Here is a 22,871-nt window from a genome sequence, read left to right as displayed (position 1 = left end):
TGTGCTCATGAGAGAGTCATTATCCACGATGATTGGCCGAGAAGACATAACGTCGGATGAGATGGAAGACAAGCGTTCACGTTCTTCTCACGGTAGACGTAGAATCCACAGCTAGATCAATGAGTATGATTACAACGACCATCATTTGAAGTGTCAGACAATTCTGAAATTATCGTACATTATGGGATTTTTTCATTATTGATCGTACAGAGGTCAAACATTATAGTACACATACGATAATTATCGTACATCTGTTAAGTCAACACTGCTACTGTTTCTACTTTTACTTTATTGCATGTGTGCAAGTCTGGATATGTGTGTGCGCGAGCACGCAGAATGTGCGAGACAGAGGGAGCGCGCAAATATGAAGGATCGGGATCGATGTGACCTTAAAAGCTTTTAACCTGCTCTCAGTTACAGCTGTGAAGTTTTGCATAGCAACAACCTTACCGCTCGAAAGTAAGGGGGTATCTATATCTGACCAACTTCTTTCAAAAACGAAAATTACTTGTGTTCATATAGCCTATAATTTGCTCTCACATCAAAGACTGGTTTGATTAAACATTTTGAATAAAAATTGCTTGGTACTTGTGTAATACTAACGTATATATTAACTTTTGCTTGTTGTTGTTGAAGTTGCTAGTGTTGAAATCTGCACAGCAACAAGCGCCATGATTGCGTTTGCAGAGTACCCTGGTAACTGGCGCGCGCGGTTTCTATCCAATAAAAGAGCGCGTGATGTGTTCGCAGTTATGCGGTGGAACTGTTTTACCCAACATCCCTACTTTTCATGGGATTATTGCATTAATGTAGAAACTAATTATTGTGACTAACATCACGGTCTTTTCCTTTGGGGTGACTAGTAAGCAGATGTCGAGGTAAATGGACCAAAAAAGGTAAAGTAGTCACAATATTTTTATCATGGTCGACCTTTTTTTTTTTTTTTTTTTTTAAATAATGATTTCTGATTTAGCTTACGCTATTTTTATAATTCATAAATAAATACCATCTTGTAATACGAGAGAACATTTTAATTTATAACTTTTGTAGTGGGTATATAGACTTCTAATAACTTTACCGAAATCTACATGTTGTGAATTTGAGGTGCAGGTGATGACATATATGAGGTAATATTATGAGGTCTGATGCTTTTTGCATAAACTAGTTAACGTTAGAAACAGCAATGATATGCTGAACATGAGCGCACTTATCAGCGTGCCTTTGCTTTTTTGAATGACAACAAACCCGTTATTTTCAGAACTGCCCAATCAGATTTCCCCATAAACCTGCGCGTTGCTCAGCTGTGACACTCCAAATGAGATTTCTGTGGAAATAACCGGGGAGGATCTCGCCTTACCTGCCAAGAATAGCTTATTCAGAAAAAGCAGCCCTTTTTGGTGCACTATGAATTTCCGCTTCAGAAATTGTTCAGTGCGTATTCTAAAGTACAGTATTCAAGCTCTAGTTCAGCCTAGGGAAGAAATAACCTCAGTGACATGAGAAGGGAGTGACGTAAAAGCAGAAGAAAGTGACGTGGTTTCTGCCCTATTTTTTCTCTCTCCTTTTTTATCGGTTCACATATAATGTCTGTGTTGTATTATATTCGACAATTTCATTGATTTCACTCGTACCTGCTTTTATGTAATCCGATGTACAATATAAATTGACGTACACGTAATGTGTCAAATAAGGGCATCTCGTTTTAACTCTCGACTAACGAATCCATTTCAGATGATGTTGAAAGCATCACGTGACACCAAACCAAAGTTTCTCGGTATTAAAAAATGCGGTTATATAACCATAAGTGACCAATCACAATGAGAATGAAATGCTTTTATAGATTTGTTTTAATGTGTTTATCAGTGATGTTTAGGCTGCAGCTTTCACACAAGTAACTTATCTTTTTTTTAGCTGGAACCCTGTTCAGGCAAATTCCATTCATTTTTACGAACTAAATTAGTAGTGATTATCTTTATTGTGCGACTTTAATACACATAACCATTAAGGCCAATCAGTACAGCTGTTTTAGAGCAGTTTTTGTAATGATACAATGATACGTGCAGTACAAGTAGATAGGCTACTAGTATAAGGTCTGTTTAAACTTTATACGTTATATTCACTAAAGTCTCAACCAAATATTCAGTGCTAGCCTAGGACGCCACAGACGATTTTAAATTAGTTGATGGCCAGTTGCTCATCGATAGAGAAATGGTCTTTTTGTGTGTTAGCCTACTTTGATGCTGGGGTTAACACATTTATTGTCATGTTCGTTTTATTATTATTATTATTATTAAGCAGGAATAACTCATCGTCAAAAATGTGTGGACCCTGCGCTTCGTCGTCCAACATACCGGTAATCAATGTTTCTTAAGAAATGTATCTGTACTGAACAACTCAAAAAGCCCATGCTGAAGATAGATAGCGGAGCTGCCAGGTTCAGGTAACGTTACATTTAAACAAGCGAGTGTAATGTGGCCAGATATTAGCGTTAACAGTGTTCTTAACTCACTTCTAAATAAAGTTAATTGATTTGGGCAAAATTTTATTCAGGGCAGGCGCGTCTCTGCGGTATTTGTCCAGTCGTATCCCTTAAGGCAACTATAGGTCAACTTTGTGTTTCGAGTCGAAGTGCCCTCACAAGTTTTACATGGACAAGCATTTCTTACAACGCATTGCCATCTTTCATTTGCTTATTTGACCGATTTTTGTGCAATTGGTCCGGGTGAACGTAACCTTTTTTAATCGTGGCCTGATGGTGGACACGATTTGAAGGATGTTTCCTCAATGTCGCCTGAGGAGAAAACCAAGCGTTTTAACGGAGAGGGAGTGTAAACATAGGCTACGTTAACGACCCTTACAGAGGGAAAGAAGCACGAGAATAAAACCCAGCGAAAAGTGCTAAAGGAGGATGATCTAACTTCTCTAAATCTTAACTCAAAAGAAATAAGGGCGACCCGAAAACCTCAAGCCATTTAAAGTTCCCAGAAGATGGCGATGCTGCGTTATTGAAAATGTGGAAAAGATGGAAGGTAGATTTACTGACGTGATGATGTTAACACTATACTACACTTTTTTTATAACTGTCTTCAGCAATGTGCTTCGTCCAAAACAGTCATCGGTAACTTATTAATACAGTCTATGTATTGTTTGTTAAAATGTGTTGAGAAATGCTGTAGATTTAATACAGTTTTGAAAAACTGCACAATTTGCGCACAGCGCGGCTCTGCAATTAATCTGGTTTGATGCAATTGTTGTGATTTTAATGCTTTTAATTGTATTTTCCTCTCATTGCATTTTCCCATTTACATACATTATCAACGAGCTCAAATCACTTTTACAGAAGCATCTGACCAATTAAAAAATTACACGAACAATTATACAGCTTCATAAAATTTCATGTCATCACTTCTCAAGAGAATAAATGCATTAAAACGATTAAAAGAATAAAAACACCGGCATTTGGACAGCATGTTATTAGTCAGTCGTTGGTCTTCTTGCGCTTTCCTGACGAGAAGAGGGATCCCGAAGCACAGACGGTAAACGGCCCGCCTAACTCCAGCAGCACGGTCAATACTGGAGGATTCGCTAGTGCTTTGACTCCAATATTTACGTGCTGCTACAGCCAGGCAGCCAGTCAGTCACACGGCCAAGTTCAGGAGACTTATTGGCACACGTGGTATTGCTGCTGCTGCTGCTGTTCTTGCCTACTTCACCTTCCTTCTGTCCTTTTCACCCGTTTGTGTGCGTCTGTCCTGTTGTTCTTGCCGCAGCACAGTACGGCCTGCACCCCCGTTATAACTCACAAACCATTCTGTGCTGCTACAGTACCGACAGGCCCCGCACAGAGCGCGCGCTCACGCACTCACGCGAGGCGCGCCCACACAGCCGCACATACACGGCCCTCGTTTCGCAATCTGAAAACACAGGACCAACAAAAATACACCGAGTCATAAGTGTCAATATGGCTACATTTTGTAATTAAATCATGTCAAAATGATATTGACAAAAATTCATGCTTGCTCAGAACATTATAATCTAAAATCAAAGATAGGAATTTAAAATGACAAGCTGCGATTTTGATTAAAACGTGAGACTTCCTCGGCTTATATAGTATGTGGGCTGTTATTTCTCACGTTTGTTTTTTTGCAATCCACATGCAGCATGACATAATTGGTCATTGAGAAGATCATGTATGGAAAAAGTGTACAAGTGTAATATATTTTAAAACGTTTTAGGGGTTAAGTAAAGATATTTATTTTGTTTTTGTTTTAAATGGAAACCTAAAAATATGCAGCTGTCTAATTTCAAGGTCAAATGCATTGTTTTCCAGGTTTAAAAGTGTTAGATCATGAAAAGCTTTGAGTTTGACAAATGCACAAATTAAATGAGCATCTGTTTTAGAAGATATACAACTTTTATTTTCACAAATGTTATATAAATGTAACATTCCTGCTCAATATAAGTATATATTTTTTAACTTTCTTCTTTTTTTAACAGCACATTTCTTTTCTATGGTGATGAGTGGATATTTCTGGAGAAGTACCCAGCACAAAATCTATTTGCATAATCTTGATCAGATGTGATAATACGGTACCTGTTCTGAGAAAAACATGATATTCACACCATTCTTACACAACCTGCCTGCCTCTCACTGGTAAAATCACAATTGCCAGGTAAGTGTGCACCATGATTAAAAAGTGTACTGTATCCAAACCTTTAGTGACTGTTAAAACATATAAACTGAGTGTATTCATACAAGAAAGCAATTTACTGAAGCTGTCTAATTGAGTTGTATTTTTTTTTCTACAATTATTTTCATATTCAATTTAAGATTTGCATGTATATTCATAGATGTAATTCCAATCAGTCAAGACATGCATTTTATGAGTAAGCTGAACAACAAGGTTTCATTCTGTTGTTTTGTCAAACTATATTTGACATGACTCTTATGCGATGAGTGTAAGAAATAATTGACATGTCTTGTGTGCAAAGTGCAAAATAACTGGACTAATAATAACAGTAATTTCAGGCATGACTAACTTGCAATATTTATCATGTTCTGTTTTTGTAAACCCCCCAAGGTTTCTGTTCCATTCAGTATACGCTCATGTGCTTTTGTACCAGGTGAGCCAATACTGACAAAAAACTTTTGGTGTAACAAGCAAGAGGACAATGGAGCATCTGCTGTCTATAAGGCTAAAATTACAGGTTATGAAAAGAGCCCCATGGATTTTTCATGGGATGGGGGGGGGGGGGGGGGGTAAAAGCATTCCCTGACAAAGCCTGTAACCTCCCACATAATAATATTTACTTGTGTTGTTTGCTCTGTCTCTATGCCTTTCACTTTATTGTTGCTTTTTCTTTGTTAGACAATCCATGAGGATATAGAAAAATGAGTTTTTCCATACATTTTCTTTTATGCATATCAGAAATCCGCCTGTTCCTTACACTGTATTTTTACACCCAATAATATAGTTAAAACTTCAGTCAGTGGTGTACTTACATTTACTTGACTTTGTCACAGCTCACTGTCATGCCGTGTGCTCTACATTCCTTTCCTGGAGAAAACAAAAATAAAGGGATATTTATGAAGCACAAATTTTGGCTCTTATGTTTCTTAAAATATAATTTCAGGTAAAAAATACAAAAGTGTACCATCTGTATAGCATGCAGTGTATTATTTTACTGGACTGGTGTAATTATGTGCTTATATACATATTTAAAATACAAAATATTTAAATGAATGCAGCATAATCTAGTTTGAAGAAAAATTCTTACGTGTCATGGTTTGTGACTCTCTCTCTCTCTCTCTCTCTCTGTGTGTGTGTGTGTGTGTGTGTGTGTGTGTGTGTTATTTCTACCATCCCCAACAAATAACATCGGAACACCACCAAGGCTATGAAGCACAAAATCTGTGGTTTAATTATATATAAACACACACACACACACATATATATATATATATATATATATATATATATATATATATAGTGTGTGTGTGTGTGTGTGTGTGTGTGTGTGTAACAACATGCGTCTCCTTTAGAAATACAAAGGATATCTAAACTAAAGGACAAATGTCACAAAGTAAGTTTTAATAATGCACACAAAAAATATAAATGTAAACCTTGTTCTAATACTGGCACACTTTTTGAAAAACTAGCAAACTTTTACAGGATATCTTGAAAGCACACAGATGTTCAAGCAATGAAACAAAAAAACACACATCATCATTTCGGCCTAATTACTGAGAGAAACATCAACAACTAAAAATGAGGTCCCACTTTATATTAAGTGGCTTTAAGTAATGTACTTACATTGAAATTAATAATTTGATACAATGGACTTATTGTGTACATACATGTTTTTACATTGTACTTATGTTTGAAAAATACCAGCATGTAATTACACAGTTGACCCTTCCCTTACACCTTAACTCACCCTTAAACCGACCCACACCACCACACCTGTCCCTAACCTTACCCGTATCACTCCTCAATAGCAGCAAAAGTGTTTTACAATACAACATCAACACAATAAGTACATTGTACTTATTTTCCGATGCAAGTACGTATAGTACTTAAAGCCACTTAATATAAAGTGGGAGCAAAAATTATTTTACACTAACAAATAATTATAAATTCATTATTTTGTTTAAAACTGTAACTTACTAATGAGAAGAACTATACCAATAGCACATTCATAAAGGTCTAAAGCTCAATGATGGTTTTCATGAAATTGTCTCAATATTAACTGTCTCACAGTGACTGAATATGTAGGGTAATAAAACCTAGAAGCCCATCCGAATAAAGTTAATTTATACATTCAAGTAATTTATATTGACCGTTACATTACAATGAACATGTGTACCTAGATTAAACAAAATAAAGCATACTCAACCAAGAAACAAAATCATTTATTTGATAACCAAAAGGACATACCCCGGTGACGTGAAGGGGTTAGTCTGATTAGTGTATTTTTACGAGGCTGCAGCTAGATGCGTTGTTCCCTGTAACTTCGTATGCCAGAAGTTAGCAGAGAAACATTCACTTCCTACCACAGAAAGGGGAAGCTGCTCCCATAATTTCATTTGCTTTTACAAGAGTAACAGGCAAAGGGGGCAAAGCAGCACATAAGTGTGTGTGTGTGTGTGTGAAAGCACACTTCTACACACAAGATCTGCCCAATGGGATAGAAGAAAACAATCTGACATTTAGTTTTCATCTTTGTGCATGTGCACTGAGTGTACTCCTGAAAGCATCTATGCTCAATATACTACAAAATACAATATTTCAAGAAAATGTATTCAAAATAGTGTAAATAATTGTACTTGTGTCACTATATTTCAAAATAAAGAACAGGACGCTTGAATATACAACCAATATACAATATTAACTAAACTACACATTTTTTCTTGCACAATTTACAATTCATAAGATGTTACTAATTTATTATTTGGTCAGTCTTAAAGGCGCTGAATGTCTGACTCTTAATTGGCACTAAAGATGACATTTTTTAAAACAAATTTTTAATTTTCTTCTTTACAAAGTGTGCTTAGACGTGCAGTACAGCTTTAGATTGTTATATTGCATTTGTACATGAAAGATTACAGCACAAAAGCAATATGCAAGTCATCTCATAGCATGAATTTAGCAAAATAAAATACATCAAGCCCTTTAAATGGTGGTATACAGAGCCAGTCCCCATAACAAGTGCATTTGCCCTGGTAACGTCAGATAGGAGCAGGCCTGGCAGCACATGTAGTACTAAGAAGAGCTTACAATGAAGAGCTCTGGCTGTTTGGCATCAGAGAGCTCGGCTGGCGCTGTGTTCCTCTTAGCAGATAGCTTTGTAATTGACACTCAGATCAAGATTTTCATTTCTGTGTTTCGCATCTAAATGATCGTTTACAAAAGGACACACACTATACACACCCACCAAGAATCGAGAGTCCTCTGCCTCTGATCTCGCTGAGCAAACAAACACACAAACTGAGGCCTGAGTTAGGCCCGAAAAGCTTTTTTTCATACCCATCGGTTTACCAGCAAGTGAAGCTATGAAATCAAAAGCAAACGCCCCAACATTCAGGCTTCTTGATAATAAAACAGCCAAGTGACTCGTCTTGTTTTGCCTTCAAGCTACTACCGGTACTTGAAAGTAACTACATCAACCAACTTCTTTGAATCTTAGAGGCCCTTCGATAACTTTGTGGGCACATTGAAATAAGCTAACAACACAAAGAGTGTGTGTGACACACAACTGAAACCTCAAACTCATTTTGGGACCAGTTCTGCTATTGCATTTACAGTACTTCAAAGAGTCACTATACAATGTTTACAGGCATATTCAGAGCAAAGGGACATCGATATAAAAAAAATAGGTTATATTATCGACATGATAATACTGCTGCTACAAAAAAAAAATGAAAACATGATCTCGCTTTGAAATAAATAATACATCACTTAAAAACCAAAGGATTACACAATGTGAAAACTATTATAATCAACACGAGTAACATAACCGGTGATGATGCCTCAAATGAATTTAAATAGCATAAAAAATATCATACAGTATACTAAATGCTATGGGCATAACCTATTGTAATATGGCTAACTGGGGGAAATATTTACCTCCATTTTAGTTGAGGCCATTGGACAAAGCTGTTCCATTTTCAAGGCATCCAAATTAAAAGAAACAAATAAAAATTATAGAAAAAGCATGAAGACAACTCACATGCCCTGCACCTACTAGTTTTCAATATGGTGTGGGATGGGTCTGAGTCAAATGCAATATTACATAACCATTAATATAAGGCAAAAAAGGCATTAAACACTTTGGGCAAATCACAGGGACCATCACTGGTCTAGCTGTATGTGCCACACTGCTACCTCCAAATACACATGAGGATTTCCATTTGGACTTGGGCCAAAAGGTTATAAGTCTACAATCCTGTAATAATTGTGAGAAAGACACATCATAATGAACTAGTACAAGTCAAAATGAACTATCATGGTTGTGACTAATATGTCACGGTCACAGAGACACAAGAGGGAACAAGCTAACGCCCACTAAGATCAAAGTTTATCACGGCAAAATTTGGAGAATTTCTACTTTGTGACTAAATTTGTTGCAACTGGGTGAAAATACTGCAAGTGGACCTTGAAGGGACAGATAAGCGTTTAACAAAATATAACACTGTTAATAATACATAGCCTGCCCTTAATAAAAATGACTTACAGGCCTGACTAATAATATCAAATACAATCTTTGGCCTTGAGGAATTTTTCTACTAGCAAATGCAAAATTCGAATCAAAAACAGGATTTAAAGGTGCTAAAGAGATTATTGTTTTTTTAAATCCCCTCTAATTATTGTATACTTTATTATCTAATGTCAAACACCTATAACTTGACCTATAACGTCATTATCCAAGGTAGTTTAACACACATACCCCAACATCTCGAGTCTATAACAGGCTGGCTGATATCAAAGAAATGCAAGCCCTGTATAATGCTGTAACCTTTAGTCCTAAACTGAAGACAAACTCAATGTAAAGTGGTCTAAGTGGGTCATCGTCATAATGTCCAGCCTCTGCTCGTTCACAATAGACCACTGAGGGATCACCTCATGACCACAATTGCACACTGACATGAAATAATAAACACACACAAAGAGGGGGCAAAAGGATTTTCAATCCTCACACTAACATGTTACTAGAGTGACATTCAAATATCTGTGGAAAATGTACTCAAATGTAAGTTATTGTTTTGTTTGTTTGCATTTATAAATAATTGGTTGTATTTATTTGTTTGTATGGGCCGTGAATGAAGAGACTGGGAGGGTTCATACAGGCGCAGTATTCAGTCGTGAAAGAATAGTTGTTGTTGTTGTGGCTGGACAAGCAGTAACTGAGACATGCCGCCATGACAATATCTGTTTTATACATTCCTCATATTCTTTATCTAGTTCACTGGAAGCCATATTACAAAATAAAGATTTTACTGTCACTTGTTATAAAAAATGTATACTTAATTGTCTTATTTTGGGTTCATGTTTTAATGAATTTAAGTTTCATGTGAATGTGTGTACAGTGTGTGTTGAATAGGTAGCCTAAGTAGCAAACTTTAATAATTAACTATTACCAATTTTACAATAAATCCACTACAGAAACATACTATAATTATGAAGTATTGTACAGTAATCATATGGTTATATAACTAAAGTAGATATTGACATATATAAAGAATTCCTCTTTTTTGGCAAAAAACAACAACATTGGTGACCGAGCTATTGCACTGCAACATGCAATGACTAGGCCTCCATTAAACCATGGGTTGTTTTTTTTTTTTTTTGCAATAAAAACACTACTGCTAACGCTACTGGTCAAGCTCAACAAATATATATATATATATATAATTGCTTAAGTGATCAATGTTTCTCCTTAAAACTATCAGAAATATTAATGTCTTTCAATAATTCATATGAACAGCAATACAATGCAGTGAGTGAAGAAAAAGTTATTCAAGTCAACTATATTGTCACTCTGACACAATGTAAAACAGTCAATAACAGAAGAAATATCAATTCTGACTCTGAGTAAAGTCAAACTTGGCCTCAAAAATATTGTTACAGTGGGTGGACATGGACAACTTACACTGTATTAAAGTCAGACAAAACAAAAAGTCTTGCTCATAATAACATTTTTGACAAAGTCAATAGCTGCTGGAAAAATAATGGCAAGCTTTTTTAGTCTGGTTGACTTAAAAAAATATATATTCAAAACAATTATCTCTTGTATAAAGTACAGTTTAATGGCTTGTTTGCCTATATGGCATGACTGTATCAAAAAATTACCAATATTATAAACCACGCGTGAAGAAAGTCAGATAATTTTGGCTCATTTGAATCTCCAGGTGCGGCACACCCTCCAAGAGACACCCAATACACACACACACACACAAAATGAATGTGAGGAGAGGAACACACACCTCAGCAATTCTGCAACTGACATAGGCTTTTTCTCAACAGGCCTGCATTTTCAATTCCACCCCCACAGTAGTTCAATGCTTCCTTTTCCATCCAGTTCAGTAAAAAAAAACTGCAAAAAAAAAGTTACTTATTGTTTCAAACTGGAAATAAATACCCTGGCACTCATTAGAGAAGTTGAAAAATATATATATTTTTTATAAAAGTGGTGCTACTGAAAACTGACAATAAACATAGCAATGCAGATTTCTGTTGTAGGTTAGGAAAGAATAAACGTGGGTAATAATAATTATAAGCTAAAGCCGTGCGTAATTCTACCAACTTACATAAGGTGAAATTGCCGTGCTTGCAACCACACTGCTGAACTCTAATTCACATTTCATTAAAAAAAAAGAGGAAAAAAAGCTAAAAACCAAGAATCTCTTTCTCTTGCAGACAAATCGCGTCCTTTGCTCTCCTAGCTCCTTAACCAGATGCACACAAAACGCCAAAATACCCTATTACCCACAACGACACTTGACGTTTTATAATATCCACGTAGTAACGCAAGTCAGCACGAGACTCTACATCATAAGTCGTGTATTTTTTTTAATAAAAGTCACATACCATAGTTGTCCATTAAGTCTAGATGTAACATTAATTCCATTGCGACGTCTCAATCGAGCGTTACATTATGACAGCGTCTGGTCACGATAAAAAAAACTCACGAGTAACTTTTTTTTGTATTAATCAACACGGGCTTTCGTGTCTTGACGTATAAAATGGCGCAAAGTATTCCCCCCCTAAAACAACATGCATCGGGATAGTTTCACAACAATTCTATAAATAAAAAAAACGAATTTATAATCAAAGTCTTTTTATGGCAAGCTCGGTGAATAAACCGTTTTAAACATCTTACCGGCTCAGATGGCTGATGTCTCTTGTCTATAATCTGAGTTGAGGGTCTGATGCATCATCATCAGACTCGGACTGAACAGTGTGTATCTGCGCAAGCAGCAGCTCGTCCGTTACTCCCGCTCAAAAAGCGTCATGAAAAAACACCAAAATGACACAATCTTCATCACCACCGCGCTGAATCCCAATCCCAAGACCCTCTGGTATTTTCCAGAATTTTTCTATATTTTTCCCCGCATCCAGCGTTATTTTTATGTATTATTTTTTAAAAATCGCAGGTTTTCCATATACGCAGCTGAAAGATAGCCCCCCTTTTTCTCCTTCGGCTCCTTCACAATCGGTTATTGGTCACTCCAGTGATCGTCGGCATCAGATCGCAGGCGATTTAGCTCTCTAAACTTGGTCCGATAGTGCTGTTTTCCTACATTCAGATAACAAGTCTTGAATTTTAAGACGAATCGTCGCGCGCTGCCTCTCTATGCGCGCGCTCAGTGTTGATGTTATCGCCGCTCACTCGAAAATGGCGCCGAAAGTGACTCTCCTCATTCAAATCGGTAAGAGCCGCCCCCAGCTCGCATGTGCATGCCGGGAACATGGACTTGGAGAGCGGTTTTGAAGGTGGGAGATAGAGAGATTTTACTGGAAGAAATCATCCCCCGTCAACGACAACAATCTTGTAGCTATTCTCTGTAACTGCACGATAAAAGACGTGTATGCATTTAGAGGATAGAAACCCCGTGTGCCTCTGCCAGTTGAGGGGAAGCACCCAAATCTTTACAGATAAGAACATCAGAAGCCTCGAAAAATAAAAAAGTAGCCCTTGGCTATAATGCATGTCATTTAAGCTATTTCATCCAGTACTTCCCTGCCAGCTCCCTATATAGAGAAACTTATGTAAGGTGTTCTTCTGTATACGCCCTATGCAAACTGATAGTTCAGTCTCAGTGGTGTTGTAAAATATCCATTCTACTCAGAAAGAGAGGGAGATATGACCTGGTTTTTCCTCAGCAACTGCTTTGTGACACACTTGAACACCCAAATCTTAATGCTGCCCTCTTACGCACACACAGATACTCTGTAGTTGGAGATCACAAAAGTTACCCCATTTCTTGTAGCTTGTGTGAACTAAAATTCAAGTCTCAAATAAGCAGACTGAATCTACATTAGCCTATCCCCATGGCATCGTGCTGCCAAAAAATGTCTACTACTGATCATTTTCCCCTCAAAGTTTCACAAAGGCTTGTTTTATAGCTTGAACATATATTAATAATCCACTTTTTAAATAATAGGTGCCAAAAATCAAGTTTATCATGGACCTCAACTTTGTTAATGTTACATAGATTGTATATAAATATTACAGGGCTGTTTAATTAGCTATATTAAAAGACGTTGAGCTACTACAGCATGGATTACAGCCAAATACAGCAAATGCTTTTGGAAGTTAAGGCCCTGTCTCACCGCACATTTTATATAGCTAGTTCACTATTGACTCATTTCTGAATTCAGGACTCCTGTCATGGGTCTGGTTTCATATTGTGAATTTTCTCATAACGCAAGTATACATTTTGACAAAAAGAGATTGCTACTGAAGTTTAACACACCCTCTATTCATTGTTTGAAACTGAAACAAATTAAACCCTCTGCCTTCACATTTCACCCCTAACAACTCTTGAAATAGACACACAATACATGGCTGCAAATTACATTCTATACTTACTTTCAATGAAAAGATGCAGAATTTTTATTTGATGAACTCATTCTGTGAGTTATCTTTTGGTGTGAGGAGCATATATCTGTATTGCCTTTAACAGGAATATATACAGTATTGCAGATTAGAATTAGAATAGATTTCTTTTTCAGTTTGATGGCAATTAATGTTACAAGTGGAAGAGGATATCAGTGTAAAAGAATAAATAACCTTGTTGAAAATTTGCTGAGTCAGCATAGTAGGCTATAGGGCCCACTACAATTGTTGTATCACTGAAAGTAGACATTTTGTGGAGTTTGTTTTATTTTTTTGTATGCAATATCTGATTTATACAGTCTCTACATAAAATCATTGACCTAGTGGGTTATTCATTCATGTGTAATATTTGGATAATCTCTGACTGTTAAGAAATTAATCCCAAATAAAGCTGATGCAGTAGCCTAAAATACAAAAAGGCAAGAAAACTTGCCTTTCGGTTTATTCATGATCCTAACATTTCGGTAATTAGCAGTGTTTAAGTACGTCTGCTGTGCACCCAGTGCACTCCTGCACCCTCCACTTGTCAAACATTTTTTTTTAGGGGTGTGAAAATAGGGGCAGTTGTAAGGGGTGAACTTGAGTGTGTGTGTTTATGAAAGGGTTTTGTTCTCTCATTGAAGGGTCTCAGACCCCCACCCCACCCCAAAGCTGTCTGAAGCAGCTGCACCCCTGTGATCTCTTTAGTATGAGGGAGGGGGTGGGAGCATGTGAGGGGACAGAGCCCCCCCCCCTTTTTACAGAGGCCAGAGACTACACACTTAAGTAACAACATCCATCAAAAGTCAATAGATGCCTGCAAGTCAAGTCTGAGAATACAACAGCAACCTTTGACCCCTGTTAAGTGGGCCGGCCTAACAAGACACAGCCACTGACTCATGCTGGTTTGTTTGGTTTAACTTCATTTATTAGAGACCCGAACTGGAAGATTTCTTACCAAATTGAATGGTCTCTGATCACATGGCTTTACAATACAATACAAAAAAACTCTGTAATTAAAGACTTTATACAATATAGAAAGCATATTCCTCGCAACCTGTTAACAGAACAAACAATTCATTCTGCACATACACACTTTATCTTAATTTTTGTTTTTGGCATTATATTTGGAAAATTTCGTATTAGTCGTAAAATATAAATGCATGCTCTTTGTATAGCCTACCATAGTTGTGTGCACTAGCAACACAATTCCAGTAAATTTAACATTTTGTTTATCATGTCTATTTAATGTCGTATGACATAAGATTGATTTTCATTCATAGATTTTTTTAGTTTTGTATTAGTGAACTGTCTTAACTTTGTAGCAAGTCATTACATGGTATTTCATCAACCCTGTCTATGCATGCCACTATCTATCATTATGGGGTTTTATGAAGAGTACCGGCACAAAACTAAACGTTTTGACAGAGATAATGCACAGATTAATGCAAAAAAAAACCTGCTGAAGTCGTGTATATGAGTTCATTACTTCTTTTAAGTTAGCTTAAAGGCTGCGGTGACGTTTTGATCATTTGAATGTGGTGAGTTTGGTCCACACAATACATACACGACATTATTATAAGCCATTAACAAGCATCTCGAAACATTTTTGTACACTCGTCAGCAGAGCAACTGGACTAAATTTGAACCATTACTCTGCTTGTGGCAGTGAAAGGGAGGCGATTGTGAAGACACCGATACATACAAAGACGCGACAGAAAGAGCAGCCACTTCAGCGGTACGAACTCAAATCCAGCCGGAAGTCCCGCCCCCCCAGCAGCTTTAACTTCGATGATGTAACCCCTGTCCAAATTTAGAATGTTGTTGATGCCTCAGAAGTTTTTTCTCTGGCTGAGAGCGCTGTCTATCACTCGACGTCACGGCTATCCTGTTATTATTGTAAACAGTCTACCCGTTCTTCTACTGTCGTCCTCCACCTCACGAAATTCTCCCCCGGTCCTTTGTTCGCAAAGTATCGGATCGGCATTACACCAACAGCACAGGCATCGTTTGGCCGCTGAAATAAAGCGCGCATGTTCATGCTCAGCTGTACGAATGAGCAACATGTGAGAATATATTGGTTTTGAGACACACAACACATCCTCGTATAATTTTGGAGCGGCGGAATGGAAGCGGTATGCAGTTGCATATAATAACCCGGCACTTCACAGCTTGGCTTTCACTACAGCTTTTTGTGTTCGATGATGTATGCATAGGCTACGCGCTCCAATCGCTCTTTTGATATGCTATTCAACCATTGCGATTCCGCGAAATTAATCGTGGAAAGTGTCATTGACATTAGCGAGTTACTTCAACCCCCCTCCCTCACCCCCCAACGAGAGCGCATCCAACGCCTTTTGTTGAAACCCTTCGCGAAACACAAATAAACATTCATTCAAAAAACTAGCGCCTTTCTTTTCAGACCTAATAATAACTATGCGTCCCGCGCTTTGGTTGCTTACTACCTCCGCTTACATACATGAATTTTAGATAAGCCCGATAATGAATCGTAAACAACACGGCAACTTTCGTCCTCAAACATTTAAATCGCACAGCCAACACGAGAGAAAACACACTGTGAATGGCAACTCAACAACAAAGCTTCGGTCCGTCGTATTTCCTCTTATGAAGCAGGGCAGCGCGAGCGGGGCTGGAGAGATTGGATATGGAAAAGAAAAGGCTTGTTTGTGATACTTACTTCAGGCTTGGAATAACCTGGAAAGTGCAATTCCATTTTAACGTGTACGTCGAGTCAAAGAAGCCGCGGTAAAGATATTCCGGTAGAACGCCGGACTCCCATCACTCTGTCACTGAAGCCCTTCTCTATCTCTATTATTGCAATTACGCCAAGCTTCAAGGAAGTTGTCCTTTTGTTCCAGCATTTATACATTGCGTCAATGTTGCGAAAAGAGGAGGCGGAGCGGTGGCACTTGGAGTAAGAGAGAGAGAGAGAGAGAGAGAGAGAGAGAGAGAGAGAGAGAGAGAGAGAGAGAGAGAGAGAGAGAGAGAGAGAGAGAGAGAGAAATAAGCGAGCAGCACACGACCTTATGTACACAAAACCCAGACCCTCCACCCTATAACAAAATCGACGGGATCAGATGAGATCACGTGTCCCCACTCACTGTACAGCTCAACTCATACGGGGCAAGATATGCGCGCGCCGGGGTCGGAAGCGCGAAGTGCCAGGCAAGTCTTCATCAAAGCGCTGCGATGACAAAGCTCGAATAACAGTGATAGAGAATATCTTTGTTATGTGTGTTTATGTGCATATACATCTTTTTACAATATATGTATTCATGTTTTGGTAACGTAAATCTTTTTTTACCATGCCTTTGCAGTTTAAAAAATATATATATGGCTAATCAGTAGGCTGTCAGTGCACGGGGACCATCCAGTTGTAGGTGACAAAGTTCTGGTGGAACGCCTTGATCTTGTCATGGTGTATTCACAAAGATAGGCTATTCAAAGATAGTTTCAATATATACATGCATGTATACAGTATTTGCTGTAAATTTAATTACTTTATGTAGTGATGCATGTGTGTCCAACTGAACCAACCGGACCATTGCTCCAGTTACAACAGAGTTGCATCACGGAGTTTGCTTGTCGCTTTTCTTCTTCGCTCCGCGACCAATAAAGAGTCCGGTAGATACTCGACAAATTACTGTATATATGTAATTAAACCCAACAAAGCCATCTTCATGATTTAATTCAGATTAGCTATTTGAAATCCGTGTTTGCGGATTTCAAAGGCTATTGCGCAGAGACAAATGTCCTCGTGACAGTTTCATTGTGAGGAGTTGTTGATACTTAAACAAAGCATGTTGCTGATGGATCAAATATATTTAACAAATAGCCTATATTTTGTCAGCTTTAATTATTTTTTAAGAGTGATTTTAAACATATTTAAGGAGGGGCCATCAGCCGTGACAGTGCAAGGCCTGTTGAGTTTAGCTGAGTTGACCTTGGCCCAAAACTTATGCGCCACCGGATCTTTTTAATAAATGTTACAACTCAAGAAGTAAGCTCATAAACATAAATCTGCAACTGAACAGCGACTGAACTCTTTTTTTAACCCCAGAGAACAACTTTTAAGGTGTCCATCGTGTTAGAAAACTACAGTTAGAAACGTGAAAGAAAGTTCGGGTATTTATAACCTATTATGTTTAACAACTATTTATTTGTATAGGCCTATATATTACAATAATGAGGTGTAATTTACGCCGCAAGGTAATTTCACAGTTTTTAAGCTAGCTGTATAGGCTATTTGAAAACAATAACACACGCACTTCGAAATGAAGTGTGCAGTTCATACTGGAGTGCAACAATTAAATGTCTTTCATTTAATAAAGATTGTTCTCTGATAAATTATGCATTGGCCAACTTTTTAGTGAGCTGTCTCGATATGGACGCAAATGTCCATCTGGGCGAAACCAAGGACCAAACGTGTTCCTTTATGCAGATTATACTTTTGACAATATTTTTGGTGGTAAAGACCTAAAGACAACAATAATTTAATTGATGCGACCGCTAGAAAACTTATTGAGGAGAACCAAAGAAGCTGACATAAAACTGACTGCATTTGCATTTGCCTTACAACAGGATCGAGGATCCCAGCAGAAGAATGTGTGCTATTCAATAATAGCTGGTCGTTTACATTCTAATGCAACAGGTTAAAACAATTGAATATGAAATATGATTTGCGATCAGACAATGTTTAAAGGGATAATTTAGATCGTATATTCTTCCAGCTGTTTACGAAAAATGTAATTCTAAAGTTTAACACGAGTTTAACATAACTCATGTGATCATTTCCCCCTATGTTTTTGGAATAGAGAAAACGTGTTTGCCCGTAAACTGACAAATGAGACACACATCGGATCTTAAAAATGCGCATCAATGTAAAATATGAAATCTTAGAAATGACAAACATCGATGGAGACAGCATTGCTCTGGAAGAGATCAAAGCGGTTTATATAAAATTTAGTAAAAGAATTGGACAGATATCTGTGAGAAATCTGCGTGTGAAAAATACCAACAGTAATCGCAGGCAAATAAGATATTTTTTCTTGTCATAATTGAACGAACTAAAGTGAATTCGTTTTGCGGAAGGACACTGTGACGTCAAAATGCTTTGTATTTCTATGAAACAGAAACATTTCTCTGCTACACGAACACCATGTTGCAACAATAACTGTTACTTACAACGGACTTTTCAGTGGATTAAAACAATAACATGTTTTTAAGAGAATGTTTTTTAACAAAATGAATGGCTTTTTGGTTATAGTTTTCACTTGGTTATTAGTTATAATTGAACTTAAGTGATTGAGTTTTGACCGCTAAAATAAATATGAGTTTTAGTTTTAAAGTGAATTGTATTAAAGAGAATGCCATGAATATGATCTTGTGTCTGTCTCTGTGCTATTGCATTATTTGGCGCTGAATCATGAAGACACTGTTAGCTACGTTTGAGGGTTTTTAAGACAGGTATTTTAGAAGTGTCGTAAAGATTTGAATGTGATATACGAGCAATCGAAAGATATTAAGCTTGTTTATATCCTACTTTAACAGTGACTGCAATTAATACAAAGGGGGGAAAGTGTAAATACACCTATAGACAATGCGTCTCTTCGTGTAATGTAAAATCCGTATGATATTTTACGCTATATTATGTTGTTATATTCGTTATAAGCACGAAACATGCTTGAGTGGCATCGAGAAGCATTTACATTTTGAGCCAAACATAAAATAACAATTAAATAATTTCTGGCATAGTATGGATCAGTGTAATTATATGAAGGCTAATTATATGTCCTCAAATCGAGTCGAAATTGATTTATGAGCTGGACAGTTAAACCCAAACCTATGCAGATGTGGCTTTAAATAAAAAGCAACAAAAAATTTGAAACAAAATATAATTTTTTACCGCTTGTTCAAATGGAAGACCCTGAAATAAATAAAAAAACAACCTTAAAACATTGACTGTTTTGTGTCCACAATGTCATATTTGCAGTGTCATGCGAACTATAAAAAAACGTTGCGCAATATGCATAATTAAGGTAATAAAATAAGGCAATGTATCCAAAGTGATTCCCGCTCTGAAGTTGGATTGATGAAACAATTCATTTCTGATTTCTAGGTTCTTTACTCATCCTTTAAGTTCAAACTATACTCATTAAAGTACAGGCTTGACATACCTTTTCAATGTGATGATCTAATCCAAAAAGTTTTGCACCACCCTCTCTTTTCAGTGTCTCACACCTGTCATAGAAGAACATTTAAACGAAGTGAGGCTGTCCCTCACCCACAGATTGTCTATCTATAACCTCATATCCATCCCTCATGCTCCCTGTCTCTACGGTTGTCTGCACCTCTCTGGGTTCATCCTGGGTGTGCCCATGTTCATGAAAGTCATGGGCAAACTGATCTAGGATCAGATTCCTCCTCACTTTACAATGATAGTGACCCAAGCCTATTTATAAAGAGTTGCTGCCCTCTTCGATTACATATCCCTCTGCCTCTTCTCACAGATCCTCGCTGTATCCAGGCTCTCTCGACTGCCCTGTGAAACCAAACAAGAAAATGGCCACAGAGGGGAATTCAAAAGGGTGTGTGTGTGTGTGTGTGCATGTACTAAATACTATGACCAAAAATATATTCTGACTCAATTGGCTGAATACTCCTCACTTTTACTTTTAAATGTACATGCATATAAACAAAAAATAAAAAAAGTGAAAAATGTAAATGCCAACACACTGCAAATGTACTGATCCCAATCCTGCATTCAATGACCATGCCTTTAATTGGATGTAATCCTTAATTTAACTTGAATCTATAGTTTCTCAGAGCAGACGGGTCAGGAGAGGCCTTGAGGTGTCAGCAGGTCGTGTGTTTGAAGGCCCATGAAAGTACATCGTAAGTTTGTGAATGTTACATTATGTAAATTTTCTGAGTAATTTAATGGGCCTATTACTCCATAATTCCAAATCTGCCTCCTGTTTTTCTGGGCCTGAAATAGATATTAAAAATTATATTTAATAATATTAAACTGGTAAATGGTCACTGATAACTTTTCACTGAACCGAGCTTATTCAGGTAAATAAATAAATAAATGTAAACAGTTTAAAAACATAAAATATCTGAATAATTTTTATGCTCAGAAAAGGTAGAAATAGCAAACGGCAGGAAACAGTGGAACAATTTCGTACAGTGCCTGGCAAAAAGGAAAGAAATAAAAAGAGGGGAAGAGGAGAACAAAAATAATTTGTTGCAAAAATAATAATGAAATAGAGACTGTCCTAAATTGAAATCTGCTTGACATCTGAAGTAAGAGCAGGTGTTTACAGACCAGGCTTCAGGTACTGCTGTATCAACACGAGTTTATGGAGAAAGTGAGTGTGTTTGCACTCAGACATCTTATGGCCTAGCACTAATGCAAACAAAATTTGTAACAGTAAAAAAGTAAAACACATCAACTTACTCTTCAGCGAGGTTCTGATTATAGAAGATTCAGTCATCATGTATTTTTTTCCCGTCAACTGTTTGATTACCAACATTCTTCAAAATATCTTCTTTTGTGTTCAGCAGAAGAAAGAAACTCATACAGGTTTTGAACAACTTGAGGGTGAATAAATGATGACAGAATTTTCATTTTTGGCTGAAGTATCCTTCTTTTCTCTTTCATAGTAGAGGTAGGTCAATCGAGTAACAAGTCCTACTTGTGTCCAATGCCCTAGCTATATTGTGAATTCTGCACTCAGAATTGTGTGTATACTGAACTGGCCAAATTAAAACTGAACTCACAGCAGTCCAGTTTAAATCATACACACACACATGCTGTCTGTAACCTCATGCCCAGCTGCTGTCTGACTGCATGACAAAGCTTCCAAGCGAATGAGAGTGAATACCAGAGACTTGCACTCCTCACATATTGCCTCTCTCTCCTCCTCTGATCCACTGGCCCATCTCTTGCGCACCTGCTGTGTGAACGCATGTTTGTGCATGTGTATGTATCAGAGTTTATGCGCAGGTATGTTTGTTTGTAGTGTGCGTAGTTTGTGTCTGCGTGTCTGGTGCAGATCAGGGCATGCTTTTCTGGCATCTGAATCATTTGCACTTGATGGTGAGCCTTGCCAACCACACAACGCTTCAACCTGCGAACATGTTTTCAACCCAGACATGATGACACTTTACTAGCTGCAGACACTCTGGCGGAGCCATTGAACTGGACAGAAGCGCATAGGTGGCGGTAACAAATGAAAGATGAATTATGAATGAATTCAGAGACTCTTTGTACATGCCAGCTCTAACTAAGCTTCTGCTTGGAATAGTACATGTGTACATCTAATATATGAATATATGAATTATGAAACAGAAATGACCACCTAGTAGATGTAAAAGATGCTATAATTAGAACTTGATCTCTAATATGCCTTTTTAATCTCCTCTTCTGATACTCAATGAATGATTGTCCCATTTGCATGTTAACGGGTTAGTTCACCCAAAACTCTGTCATTAATTAGTCACCCTCATGTCGTTCCAAACCCATAAGACTTTTGTTCATGTTCTGAACACAAATGAAGATTTTTTCCCTCTATTAACAGCTACGCAACTGAAACTTTGACTCTTCAAATAGTTCATAAAGAGATCGTAAAACTAATCCATATGAATCGAGAGGTTTAGTCCAAACTTTCTGAAGAGACTCAATAGCTTTATATGATGAACAGATTGAATTTAGGCTTTTATTCACATATAAACATTGATCAGTGAACATAAAAAGAAGCTCAACCAACTTGGCTGCGTAACACACGAGAATGAACCTCATTGGTTCTTGCTGAAGCTCAAACGTGCTGCGTAACACAAGAATGAACCTCATTGGTTCTTGGTGAAGCTCAAGCGTGCTGCGTAACACAAGAATGAACCTCATTGGTTCTTGCTGAAGCTCAAACGTGCTGCGTAACACGAGAATGAACCTCATTGGTTCTTGCTGAAGCTCAAGCGTGCTGCGTAACACAAGAATGAACCTCATTGGTTCTTGCTGAAGCTCAAACGTGCTGCGTAACACGAGAATGAACCTCATTGGTTCTTGCTGAAGCTCAAACGTGCTGCGTAACACACGAGAATGAACCTCATTGGTTCTTGCTGAAGCTCAAACGTGCTGCGTAACACAAGAATGAACCTCATTGGTTCTTGCTGAAGCTCAAACGTGCTGCGTAACACGAGAATGAACCTCATTGGTTCTTGCTGAAGCTCAAGCGTGCTGCGTAACACAC

The 22,871-nt window shown here is 37.5% G+C and overlaps 2 long non-coding RNA genes across 2 annotated transcripts; one reads left to right on the top strand and one right to left on the bottom strand.

The window, feature by feature from the left end:
- Positions 1-692: 692 nt before the first annotated feature.
- Positions 693-5,374, top strand: LOC130078255 (uncharacterized). Its single transcript, XR_008805907.1, has 3 exons — positions 693-896; positions 4,498-4,673; positions 5,082-5,374. It is a non-coding gene; the product is annotated as an uncharacterized LOC130078255 (long non-coding RNA).
- LOC130078256 (uncharacterized) lies at positions 3,249-16,519 on the bottom strand. Its single transcript, XR_008805908.1, has 3 exons — positions 16,298-16,519; positions 5,504-5,558; positions 3,249-3,914 (listed from the first exon to the last, which is right to left on the bottom strand). It is a non-coding gene; the product is annotated as an uncharacterized LOC130078256 (long non-coding RNA).
- Between the last annotated feature and the right edge of the window lie 6,352 nt (positions 16,520-22,871).

The sequence above is a fragment of the Rhinichthys klamathensis genome, unplaced genomic scaffold (genome assembly GCF_029890125.1).
Source record: "Rhinichthys klamathensis goyatoka isolate OS25496 unplaced genomic scaffold, OSU_Roscu_1.1 h1tg000845l_1, whole genome shotgun sequence".
In the NCBI taxonomy this organism is placed as follows: Eukaryota; Metazoa; Chordata; class Actinopteri; order Cypriniformes; family Leuciscidae; genus Rhinichthys; species Rhinichthys klamathensis.
This window is presented reverse-complemented; position numbering and strand designations above follow the sequence as displayed.